This window comes from Poecilia formosa, unplaced genomic scaffold (genome assembly GCF_000485575.1).
Source record: "Poecilia formosa unplaced genomic scaffold, Poecilia_formosa-5.1.2 Scaffold28, whole genome shotgun sequence".
Taxonomy (NCBI): Eukaryota; Metazoa; Chordata; class Actinopteri; order Cyprinodontiformes; family Poeciliidae; genus Poecilia; species Poecilia formosa.
In genome coordinates this window covers 1,892,693-1,905,586 of record NW_006799967.1, presented here as the reverse complement: position 1 = coordinate 1,905,586, position 12,894 = coordinate 1,892,693, and the positions used below count along the sequence as shown (strand labels likewise).

Genomic DNA, 12,894 nt, shown 5'->3' with positions numbered 1-12,894 from the left:
TTTTTTTTTTTTTGTGCTCTCTATAAAACTGTAACATGAGCTGAGCCGAATGTAAAAGGCTGTTAGGGAAGGAGAACATGCAGTATGCTAACGCAGAAACACGTAAATACAATCCAGTCCACTGAGACGTCCAGGTGTTTTCATGCGTCTCGTGTTTCTGCTGCTGAGAGGGTTGCAGGTTAAACGTTAACCCCACTTGTTAGCACAGGCAGGTAGCCTCACAACGGTTCCCAATCCCTTGTTTTCCTCTCTTTCCCTCGCCGCTTTTCCCACACGCACACACACAACCCCTAACAAGCCTATTGCGATTCAGGAGAAGGCGTTTAATTTGCCCTGGAGCCAAGATCTTTTTTTTCCCCCCTTTTTTCTTTCCAGCTTGTGTACACCGTAATGAGATTTCCACTGCATTTCCCCAAGCTTTGAAACCATTCTCACCGCATTTGAATACAGAGAAATTGCTGCAATTCCCCCAGAAATGCATCTTTACGGTGAATAACAATAAGCGCTGTTGGTTTTGCATCATTCTGCTGCGCCGGGGACTCGAGGCTTTGAGGAAAGAGACTCGGTATAACACTGAGTCTTGTTTTCTCATTACTGCCAGTCCTCTTCTGGGAAGGAATAATGGGACGAAATGAGTCACACCGCAGCACTGTGGTCGGGCCGGCTTATTGTCGTTTGTTGTTTATACGGCTTGTTTTGGGGTTAAAATTATTACTATTCCCAGCTGAGGCTGAAAAACAGTGACACTACGTAAAAATTCAACAAAACAGCCATAAACTTTTGCGATATATAACAAGCAGAGCTAATTTGGAGGGGCACTGGTGGCAGTAGACGTTAAAACTCCGAAAGTTTTTGCACATCATCATCCGGCCGCAGCATCCCATCATTCGTCAAACCGACAGCCAAGGCAAAGATGCAGCGATGGGGTCGAAGGTCAGCATGACGGTGTAGACAAATAATCAGCGTTTTCCCTCAAACATGGAGTCACGAGTGGGTGTTCGTAAGAGTGTGAACCTATCGGCTGTCACACCGAGCCGAACCAAAACAATCAGTTTAAAAAAAACATTGTTACGGCACCAACCCGACAAGGATAATGTGACGTGCAATTTTTTTTTCTTGTTCTACAACTAGTCTGAGTGCCAAGTCGGCCATGGACAACTTGTGTTGAAATATGACAAACTTATTGATGAACCAACGAAAAAGTAGACTCGTGATATCTACATTACATGGAGAGGAAAGCAGAGGTGGGGACTCGAGTCACATGATTTGGACTCATTAAAATCAAGACTTGAGTCTTGACTTGAAAAAAATGCTCAAAGACTCGGACTTGACTTTGACTGTCACACCATTGACTTGAACCCGTTTACTTGAAAAGACTTGATATATTACTCAAAGTCTTAAAATTTAAAACACATTATTTATAAAGTGGCCCCATTAATTCATTGCACTCATTCCGTTTTAACAGGCGCATACCGTCCCTGTCTTTCCACACTCAGTACATATGTGTGCGTAAGCTGCAGCACAACCAATCAAATTAACAGGATTTAAAAATAACGGGGCGGGGAAAAATCGAGAGACGAAAAAACGGTCACAGCAGATATGCTCCTGTGAGTAATTTCTTTTGGGTACGTCAATCATAAAATATCCAACTGAAAACGGAGTGAACCATGTAAAACCTGCAAGTCCAGGATCTCAGATGGAGATACAACTTCCAACTGTTCGGCATTTGAAGTTGTACAAAGAGGTAAACGGTACTTTTCTTTTTCTATGAGACAACTGACTAGCTGACGTCGTGTTAGCAACTCTGGGTTACGTTGGTGATACCGCTTATCTTTCACTTGTATGATGTGTTTAAGTCATGCTATATAAGTCCGGTGATTCAAACGTATCCACAAATAATGTGCACCGTGTTGTTAGTTCAGGAAGCCGGTGGGTAGTGAGCAGGGTCCGGATCAGAAAGCAGGTTCTGTACCTGAACTCAGGGAAGAGAGTTTCTCTCTGTCCCATCATAATGATGAACTGGGTCCAGTTCCATCACAGGATGGATGGTCATTCACAAGGGAAACTACGGTTTCTTACACCCCTTTCCCACCCTGCTCCCGTATTAGTATTTTCCCATAAATATCCCCTCCTCCCCCTGCCTCCTCTGACAGTAGCACCGGACAGAGACATTTCCTATATTCTCAGACCCAAAATTTGACAGGTATGGGTGTATTTGAAGACATCTATGTTGAGAAATTATATTGACAATAAATATTTACTGCAGTCAGTGCATTAACTCTTCTGTTTTTTGTTTTTTTTTGTTTTTTTCAGTTATAACTCTTCAAATGTGTGATGGTTGTTGAAATACTATCTCCAAGTGCTATAATTTCCAAGTGGTAGAATTTTGCTAGAAAAACAAATCAAAATCCAGTAATTTTGCTATCCTTCAGAAATTCGGTAAAAGCAAAAAAAAAAGGACAATTGTAAGGATCCTGAACATAACGCTATGGGGTAGTTCTGAGAGTTTCTGGATGTTAATGCAGCACATTATTTGGCCTATTTAGTAAGAACGAGAAACTGTAAAAATGGTTTAAGGGGTCCAAATACCTTTTTTTAAGGCACTTTATCTGTACATAAAGTACTAAACATGCTAAACATATCAGAAACTAAAAGTACAAGAAAAAAGGAACTATGTGTAGAATTGTTCCTGGTACCTTAAATGAGTGTGATTTCACATGTTGTTAGCATCTTATTTTTTACTTCCGTTCATTATCTTGAATATTTTGGGGATGCACTCTGGGAAATGTGCAACTTTACAAAGCGAAGTGTAGGAAAAGGAAAATCTTTACAGTATGATAGGCCATATTGATGACATTACAATTGAAGCCATTCAATGTCATCTATACAGCATGTGTGCCAATACCACAGTCTATTTTAAAGTCTCTGTTGAAGCTTAAACCCTCACTTCAACCAGGCATAGCCATTAGTAGCAAATGCTTGCTATTCTGTTTTTCACTGGTTAATGAGACAAATTAAAGATCTGGTTGATAGTATTTTATGCTGATGATCTGTTCTTGATGTGGCAATCCACACATTAGATTGGATTTTGTCACAGAGGAGAGCAGATGTAATGCTTCAAAGAGGCCCGGACAGGAAGCCGAGTGCGCCTCAGTGGGTTTCCATGTTTGTTTTGTGCAATCTCAACTCGGCTAGCTCAGTTAGCAGGTAGCATTTCTGCGTGTTTAGTTGACGTGAAATAGAAGTTAAATCAATTAAATGAAAGCAGTTCAAGTTTAAGGCATTGGTTGCCTAGTCTGAGAGTAGCCCAGTCAGATTCTGATGGAGGTTTATTTTACGTCAAACGGTGAACTACGCCCACTCAGAATGAGGAAAAAAAATGGCAGATTCTGTTTTTTTAATTGTCATTATATCACTGGCTGACTTTTGATTACACTCAACAATAATTAGGATTGATCTGAATGTGGCTATATGACTGGATTGAAATAAACCAAACTCACTTGAATTTAGATTCTAACTTCCTTGAGGAAAAAAAAAAAAAAACATGTTGTAAATTGGTATAGTATTATTATACTGAATTGAATTTAGTTGAAATGGGTTGAGCCGAGTCTGTAGTTTGAGGCACAAATTCGTTTTGAGGCTATAACATTTGTAGCATTGCCAAATGAGGACACCATACTGCGGCATAATTCAAAAGACATAATTCAGACATAAGGAAAAGACATAATTCAAACTTATAAAATCAATCAACTAGCGCCGCCAGATTTTTTGTTTTTGGTGATGGAGTGAAGGAAGTAGCTTCAGTCTCCAAGTCATTATCTATATTATGCTAATAGTTTATTGGCACAGAACTACACTCTTTTTCCCATCATCAAACTAAAGTCAAGACCGAGGTCAAACGGGTTGTTCGTGATGAGCTCATCCGTTGTGGTTGCTACGTTTTGCCAAGCTAATCAACGAGCATGGAAAAAAGGAACAAGTAGCAATCATGTGTACAAAGTGTTGGCAATCTCTTTTAAAGATTACATTTTCTTGCTGATATATAAATGGGAAGAAATAATTTAAGGGTAATCCACAAGAGAAAAAAATAGTTTGCATACATGTGTAATATGTAAAAAAAAAAAAAAAAAAAACTCCACAAAATCTGAAGGATTGTCAAACCAGCTGATGTATTATGAATACGACAGACAGTCTCAGCTGAATCGGTCACACATCAGTCACTTCTTTCCATTGATCTGAGAGAACTAAATATGTCAGCCTTGTGACTGAATGAGAACCCTCGTACTTTTAAGTGATTGTCTTACTAGGTCAGACAACGCAGTCTTCCTGGGCCAGCACGGGATTGACTGAACTGCCGCAGTCACATTAACAAACACAAATTACACACAAATGACTGTCTTTCAAAGGAAAAACATGTAAATGTTCATAAATAAAATGCGCACTATTGAAAAAATCTTCACTTCCTTTACAATGGCACTGAAACTGTTTTAGTTAGACTGAGGATGTGTGCAACATGTCCCAATGAAAAATCTTAATGTATTATAAGTATATTGTATGGGCAACTCAATGTTGTGACTGAAGAAAAATGATACAAGTTTTTCATTTTCTTTATGGCTGAAGCTCTGAGTTATCGCTCTTGTATTTGTGTTTGGCCTTCTTGAGTCAAGACATTGTCAAAAGAGAATGATTCTTGATTCTTTTATAGTATGTTCAGTGAAGACAATCTGTGTATTTACATCTACTTAAACTCTGTGTTTCAGCAACGTTTCAGTTTTCTGGAAGTTCTCTGGAAGTTTCCGATTAGAGGAACCTAAAAACCTGAAAGCTTGGATTTTTGGAAAATGTTGCAAAAACTTAAGGGGTGATACTGTACACTGAACGATTTGGTCTTCCATGAACCCAGTGTCACACATATAGATTGACCACTTCCATTTCTATTGAGTCTAGATCTAAATAAGGCAGTAATGCCAATAACCAATGTCTAAATGACTTTGCTTTAACAGATTTCTTGAAGTCATTAATGTCATGCTTCACATGACTCATGCCTTCAACACCTGATTTCACAGCACTGCATCACCCACCACCCCATTTCCACAGCTCCATCTGGCAAAGTCTGTCACATATGTTTAGGGAAACAGCCTGTGGTCGTCCTGTGGAGTTACGGGAGCCTACTTAACCTCTGCCGATTAATCCCCCAAACAGACAGGCTGCTTGATGCTAAATATACAATCTGCCGTGACATTTCTGACAGCTCATTCGCTAAGGTTAACAGCAGAGAAAATGCACCTTCACATGTAAACAAGTCGAAGTGTCTGTTTTATTATGTTGGCTAAGTATGTGTAGTTTTCCAAGGTTAGAGAAACCTTTGTAAATGAGCATCCAACACAACTGCTGACTTCATTTATGGGTGAAACTTCATTTATCACTTCCCGACACCAGAGGTAAGTTATTCTGATGAGTTTTGTTTTGCTTTTGCTTTCCTGCGCAGAGCCTCCACAGTTCTCTCACCTCTTTTTTCTCACCAATGCACCTCCTTCCCCCTCACCTTGGCTCTGCCGTTACTGGTGTCACCTGCTGGGACAGACTGTCATCCGCTTGTTAGCTCCCTGCTGGCCGTCCATTTGGAGGACCGAAGGAGGGACAGGGGTTTGATAAGGACAAGCAAATATTTTCTATATTAACTGACTCCTGAAAACAGGCAAACTGGAGTCACTTCAAGTTCAGGTCTTTTGGATTAATTCCACATTTGAATGCAATTATTTTGTTTTGGGCATTATAAAGCTGGATTAACCCAACCACTGTTACACATTTTATTAGTGTGGTCATTTAAAATGAAGATTACTGAAAATTTCTAAATAAAAAAAATAAAAGCCTCAATATCCCCCTCAGTGCACTGCAGTGCACTTCAGGAAATTTCTAGCTGTAGTTTAATTCCTTCAGAACTTGGTTTTGTGACGGTCTCCTGCCTTGATCTGTGGTACTCATATTTCCTATATGTCACTGAATGTGACTTTTTACGTGTGTTCCTCGAATGTGCCTTTTAGCAAGGCAGTGCACTGTTTTCATTCTGCTGAGTAGCATTAGTGACAAGCTGAGTTTTTGTATTAAGGTAAATAAAACCTTTTTTTATTCGCAAAGACAACTCCGGATGTCATCTGTGCCTGAGCCCAGCAATACAAAGATATAACTTTTAGATCAACTGCCAACCTAGATAATATTTTATTTAAAAAAAAAAACTATTTTAAACACATGGCTACAAAGAGACCTTTCAATATTTGGAACAATTTTACTCTCAAAAATGGAAAGTCTATCAAGACTCATTTATACGTCTTATTCCTTAGAAATTTCCAATAACGTAATTAAAAAAGTTAATCAAAATCATTACAGTACATTAGAAAAGATGATATAAAATCACTGGAAGAAGGATCACCTCAATGCACTTGATTTTGACTCTGTTAAACAGTTGCCTAAAACTTTGATGGTTAGAAAACTTTCTGAAACATTATGGGAGCTTTTGGTTTGGCCTCCCTGCTAAAATCTATTTGGACTTTGGTGGGGTATACTTCTTTTTAAAATGTGACTTTGAAATTAATAAACTTCCAGTTGAACTTCACCAAATTTCACCAACAATTCAATCTGGAGAGACTCGGACAGAAAGAAACCGATTAAAGACAACATTAAAGTCCTTTGGCGTTGAGGCCCTGGCCGGGGATGTCAAGCTGGAACTTCGATAAGCTCGATAAACATTCCTGATGCTGCATAGGAATGTAATCCCCCCGGGGCCTGTATTGGTGGCAGCAGTCGAAGAAGGATGTGGCCTGAGAGCCAGGAGCAGAAGGTGGAGATGGGTCGGAGGTGGGTTGATCGCAGCTGGTAAGCGAAGGACGCCGTGGCCAGGAGGTCCTTTTCAACTGGAGCTTGAACGATGATTGGCTGAAGCGAGGCTTGATCCAACGCTGATAGGTCCAAGGTAAAGAGAGGGAGGCGCTTATTGATGAGGCAGGTGAGGCTAAAGAGTCTTCCAGATTGAATTTGCGCCGAAGCTTCATGTCCTTCAATGTTGGAAATTTATCTTTAAGCATAACCTTTCCCCCATAACACTCCAATTTGGAATAACAGATGTATCTTAAAGAAAAAATCATTTTATTTTGAAGAATGGATGGCAAAAGGCATTTGGTCTGTTCAACATCTCATGGATGACAGAGGGAAAATTTTGAACTTTGAAGAATTCCAGCATAAATATAATTTTACCTGCACTAAAAAATAATTTCGAGCTGTAATTCAAGCTATCCCTCAGGTTTTAATTAACACAATACAAGGTTCATTATTTTATACAGCTTAAGCACCATGGCTTTACCCACTGTTTATCCAAGACTACATTTTTATAGACAAATACTGCAACAGTAAATTTTAAGATCAGACATCATCCAAAAGACTTTTTGAGTTATCTTGTATTATGTGGTTTATTTTGCAGACAATTTCATTATTTAGGAGTGTGTAAATTAGATTAATAATTTTATTGTTTCTCTGTTTAGATTTTGTTTGTTTGACCTGTTTCATTGTGGGTTAGTCCAATCAAGCACAGGTGCATTGCCAATTGGCTATAAAAACAGTGAGTTTTTGAAAGCTCGGTGGAGATGTCAGTCTAAACGAAGAATGAAAGTCATCAGAAGAAGCTGAAAACTGTAGCTGATGCTGATTTTTATGTTCACCTTCTGACCCTTGTGCCTACACTACCTTACAGTATGCAAAAAAATCTGAAGAATCTATTTAAAATTCCCTTTACCCCCCAAAACAAAATAAATTAATTTTAAAATATTAGATCATATTTATCCATGTAAAGAATATTTAAGACTAAAATTGAATATTCAGGCAAATGATTGTACCTTTTGATGTAGAAACTTGGCAACATTTATTCTTGTAATTATGCATCTAAATTTTGGAAGGATCTTCATAATTGCTTGCTGACTAATAATTTAAATATTCCAACTTTAACTTACAACAATATTAAATTTGGACATTTACATTTTGGACACAAAATTGGAATATATAATTAATAACCTGATCATTGTGGCCAAGTATTACTACACAAATGTAAATTAAAAAAAATTTACAGTCAAAATGTCGCAAATTGACCCTGATTCGTTAACAAAGTTCCAAATTAGACAAATGACTAAAGATGAATTGGTTACTGTGGTTATAGATTTTTTACAAAGGCTTAGAGAAAAATCTGCGTTACTGATTAAGGAGAACACACTGCAGGAGGATTTGGAAAAGCTCATGAACAAATTGAGCTTTTAAATGAGAAAATCGATTCAATCACCAAAGAGCTAACTTGGTCTCTCAAGAAAAACAAACACCTGGAATCTCAGCAAATCTCAAAGTTAAAACATGAGGTAGAGAACCGGAGTTCCCACAGGACTCAGTTGTTGTCTGAGGTAAAAGACTACAAAAATAAATTCAAAGAGCTTCAAACCTCTTTAAAAACCTCGAGAGGGACTCAAAACTGCAGGTTGAGAAGATTGAGGCAGAAAAAAGGCAAATGATGACTGAAATCAAAGCATACCAAGTGAAGGTTGAAAAGCATCAAACTGAAGTGAAGAAACTTGAGGTTGAGGTATCCCAAAAGATCGACAAAATCGGCATGAAGAGTAATGAGATTTTGAGATAAAAAGACAAGTACAAACTTCTTGAGGCCAAGGTAAACGCTCTGGAAAAGCAGTTGGAAGAGGCAGAGAAGGAAAATAAAATTCTTGAGAAGAAACTTCCAAAGACTTCAATGGAGGAAACCATAGATGGACCTAAGCAAGAGTTTAAAACAATGATCAATTTATCTTCAGGCGTATTAGCTGTGAAAAAACGGCGAAACAGGAGATTAAAAGAGCGTCTGATGGAAAAAAAAACACAAGGTGAGTAAACTCATGGAGCAGCAGGCCGAGACCTCCAAGCTCTTAGCCTTACAGTAACAGAGAGAGGCTGCGGTTGTAACAAATAGTTTTGCCAACACAGAATCTGATTGGAAAAACCTGAAGAGAGAAAATAGATACTTAAATAATCAGTTAAAGTTACTACTCGGAAACAGGGACAGGTATCTAAATGACATTAAAGAAGCCACCGACCAAGTGCGTAAGGTGACGGATTTGTACATGAGTGAGAAGAAGGAACAAGCGAATTCGAAAGAATTCATAAAGAGCAAAGAGGCTAAGGTTGAAGATGGCATTGCTTTAAAAGGACCAAAAGATTAAATCAAAGTTGAAACATAAATGAACCCTAAACAAGTCAGACCTCTACCACCGATCCAGGGAAAAAAACTCCAGCTACCCAAAACAAAATCGATATGCAACCAAAGAATTCTGCGTGATGGCAAGATAGAGCCAGCGTTTAAAGAAAACCTCATAACACAAGCAAAGAAACAGCTGAAGCCAACACCCCCAACCAAAAGGAAACCTGAAATGTGGCCTTTTACATCAGCAGTCAGGAGGGTTTTTCCCACAGAAACAGAACAGAGAAAAATTAGCGGGCAACCTGGCAGGAGTTCCACAGTGGATGAGAACGGCAAAGTTCCCTCATTAGGGGTTAGACGCAGCAAAACATTATGAGGTCCGTTTGTGAGTGTAACAAACAAGAGGCTGGTTATGGATTGGTTACAAAGACTTAGAGAAAGATCTGCGTTACTGATGGACCGTCAGATGTTCCAGCTAAATCCTGAATATACCCAATTTGGGTTGTCTTGGCCTTTTTATTGCAGCCTGTGGGGTTTACCCTGACTGGGAACGAGAATACAACCTGCTGAATGTGGCAGGTAGTCAATCAGAGAGCGTGGTGACGTAAGAACAGAGGGGAATCCCAAACAGCTGACATATCGTGCAACTGTGAGTCCGGTGGATATCGGAGATGGAAATGTTTATCATTATATGTAAAGGTCGTTATTATATATGTTTATGTTTATTCAGTTAAAAATGTTAACTATGAAAAAACATAGTCGCTTCCAAATCATAGTGCAGNGCAGCCTGTGGGGTTTACCCTGACTGGGAACGAGAATACAACCTGCTGAATGTGACAGGTAGTCAATCAGAAAGCGTGGTGACGTAAGAACAGAGGGGAATCCCAAACAGCTGACATATCGCGCAACTGTGAGTCCGGTGGATATCGGAGATGGAAATGTTTATCATTATATGTAAAGGTCATTATTATATATGTTTATGTTTATTCAGTTAAAAATGTTAATTATGAAAAAACATAGTCGCTTCCAAATCATAGTGCAGCAAATAGAGCGAATGTTCCCGTCGTCTTTTATCCACCGCCTTTTCTTTCTGTTACGTCTTTTATCTCTTAAAATGAGTCCACAAACTATCACTATTGCTTCTACATCGTCAGTCGTGTTTGGTCATTCTAAATTCCCGTATGCTATGTTGGGGGTTTTGTGGATTTTCTTCTGGAATCACGATGTTTGTGACTGGAATCGGTTCGTGTGGTTTGTCGCTCCTGCCGTGAGAGACGAACCGATCGAACCTGTTGTACTTTTATCAGCTCTGTGATCACAGAGGTTTGGAGAATCAGCCGACAATCCTTAAATCTTGCTGTCTAAACCAAACTTAAGACTCGCAAGCTCTACTCAACTCCTCTCGACCACTGCCCAAACGCTCTCTGACTCTGGTCGCTATGGTAATGTTTATATATCCCTTCAAAATAAGATACAGATGCGCCACAAAAACGAACATTTTACTTTCGTGAAAATTTTAACTCACGATAATGACTAACGGGAGCCCTGAGCTTGTTTCTCTGCAACGAGACGGTTCCATCTGGGAGTGATGGGAGATAATAACACCCGAAGTGTTGCTTATATCCACAGCCTGCTTGGTCTCTACGTGGCGAAGCAGTTTGAAGCTTCATTGCCTCATTAGCAGCCGTTCGCCGCATGTTACACAGAGCGGCTTAAAATGTTTGACTCACCTACCGGTCCGGGATAAATCCATCCTCCTGTTTCTTCTCTGGGCCTTTTCCCCTTTGCAAAGAAAAGACATCTGATCCGTTTCTTACTCATTTTGCTGCTTGTGGGCTCAGTGTTGGCGCGCAAGTAACCGAGAGAATCCGTTAAAGGATTTTCAAAATAAAAATCCCCCAGACTTGCATAATACATAAAACAGAAATACTTAATTATTTCTTGCGCGGCCCGGTACCAATTGGTCCACGGACCGGGGGTTGGGGACCACTGATCTACAGCTCTCACTGCAGCGATTCGCAGTCGAGTGCGAAGTGGCCAGGATGAGGATCAGTGCCTCCAATCCCAGGCCATGTTCTTAGCCGGAAAATCTGGTTAGGATGCCTTCTGGACGCTTCCTTGGTGAGGTGTTTCAGGCACGTCCCACCGGGAGATGGCCAAGGGGAAGATCCAGGACATGATGGAAGGACTATGTTTCTCAGCTGATCTGGGAACTCCTGGATCAAATGGCTGGGGAGAGGGAAATCTGGGCCTCCTTATTTAGGCTGCTACCCTGCGATCTGAAGCGAATGGAGAAGTGGAAGAAGATGGATGGATGGATGGACAGTTCCAATCATTAAATAATAATGTCCGCATAGACTTTCTTTTGTTTGGCCATAACCATAATTTTCTGTTTTAATCTAATCAACTTTAGATCAACTCATTAATAACTTGCGTCCCTACCTGTACTGAACATTGTGTTTCTTTCTACGATACACTCTTTAAATGGGATACATAGGTTTTCTCCGGGCGCTCCGGTTTTTCCTACAATTCGTGGGAAAAAGGTGATTAGGCTAATTGGTGTCTTTTAAATTTACCTTTGTCTCATTCTTTAACATTCTTTAAATGGACACACTTTAAACTAAATGCATAGGTTTTCTCCAGGGGCTCCAGTTTTTCCTACCATTCGAATGGTTATCATGTTGGATGAATGAATCTCGCGTCTCCGCATTCCAGTCCGCATTCAACCGCCTCTGTCTCCTCAGATCCAGCCACAGTCCCCTTGGTCATGTGGTTCCAGGCGGCTAGGCTGGGACCTGGAAGACAAGGCACGTTTGGCAGCGTGGCCTGCCCCTGTAAGTTGGTTATCTTCCCTGGTCAGTGGGTGTTCAGCCCCAATAAGTGGGTTCTTTCCTCCTAGTGCTCGCTCTGAGTCCTCGCCTCCAGAGGTCCTCCTCCTTCGCCAACGTCGCCCGCTGAACCTCCCCCGAGGTGTTCGTCTCCTGTGCTGTTGCCGGCTCCCAGACTGCTCACGGCAGGCTCCACCTTGACCATGCCTTTTTGTTTTGTTTTGTTTTCTTGGGACTGAGTTTATTCTGGTTTTGGCTCCCTTCCGTCACCCCTCCGCCCACCCTGGTTGGGTTGTTTTTGTTGTTATGGGACTTTTTTCTGTTAGGGCATGTGGAGCTGCCCTTGATGGGGTGGGGATGCTGTGGGGATTTGAGTTTTCTCTGTGTGTTTATTTTAGGTTCTGTTTCTTGTGAGTCTCTGTGCTGTCCTGTCTTCCCCCTTGATTGTTCCCAAGTGTGTCTCGTTCTGTGATTACCCCCCTGTGTATTTATGCCACCTGTTGTCTCTGTGCTTTTGTCGGATCCTAGTCATTAGAGTCGTCACAGTCGTACTGTCGTTCCTGTCCTGTGTCGTCTTCAGCTCTCGTGTCAGTCCTGTTTGATCAGTTGCTACCCGTGATGCCTGTTCCTTGGACTGTTTTGAGCTGTTTTTTTCATCATTAAAACCATCACTCATCTCTTACCTGGGTCTGCTGCGTTCTCTCTCACCACCATCACCCGCATTTCATGACAGACACACTCTTTAAACTAAATGCATAGGTTTTCTCTGGGTGCTCCGGTTCATCCTTTGGGGGAAAAAAAAGTGATTAGGTTAATTAAGGTTGAATGTCTGTTTTATAATAT

The 12,894-nt window shown here is 40.4% G+C and overlaps 1 long non-coding RNA gene across 1 annotated transcript; it reads right to left on the bottom strand.

Annotated features, from left to right (window-relative positions):
* Positions 1–2,272: 2,272 nt before the first annotated feature.
* Positions 2,273–11,891, bottom strand: LOC107835870 (uncharacterized). Its single transcript, XR_001661697.1, has 3 exons — positions 11,819–11,891; positions 3,346–3,351; positions 2,273–2,283 (listed from the first exon to the last, which is right to left on the bottom strand). It is a non-coding gene; the product is annotated as an uncharacterized LOC107835870 (long non-coding RNA).
* Between the last annotated feature and the right edge of the window lie 1,003 nt (positions 11,892–12,894).